Here is a 584-nt window from a genome sequence, read left to right as displayed (position 1 = left end):
TGCCTGTATCCTGATCTAAAAATGGCTTCCTTTACTCTCTTTCCCATGACAATGAGAAGTAAGTTAACTTTGTATCTATGTAAAAATACTTTAGTTTACAGACCACTGTTTATATTTACTATAAACCGACCGACTCCCACAGCTACCTAGACTACACCTCCTCCCACCCTGACCCTGTAAAAACGCTATCCCATATTCCCAATTCCTTCGTATCCGCCGCATCTGCTCCCAGGAGGACCAGTTCCAATACCGTACAACCCAAATGGCCTCCTTCTTCAAAGACCGCAATTTCCCCCCAGACATGATCGACAATGCTCTCCACCGCATCTCCTCCACTCTGCCCCTCCAATCGCCACCAGGACGGAACCCCACTGGTCCTCACCTACCACCCCACCAACCTCCATATACATTGTATCATCCATCGTCATTTCCACCACCTCCAAACGGACCCCACCACCAGGGATATATTTCCCTCCCCTCCCCTATCAGCATTCCGAAAAGACCACTCCCTCCATGACTCCCTCATCAGGTCCACACCCCCCACCAACCCAACCTCCACTCCCGGCACCTTCCCCTGCATCCGC

Source organism: Chiloscyllium plagiosum, chromosome 29, assembly GCF_004010195.1.
Source record: "Chiloscyllium plagiosum isolate BGI_BamShark_2017 chromosome 29, ASM401019v2, whole genome shotgun sequence".
Lineage (NCBI taxonomy): Eukaryota > Metazoa > Chordata > Chondrichthyes > Orectolobiformes > Hemiscylliidae > Chiloscyllium > Chiloscyllium plagiosum.
This window is presented reverse-complemented; position numbering follows the sequence as displayed.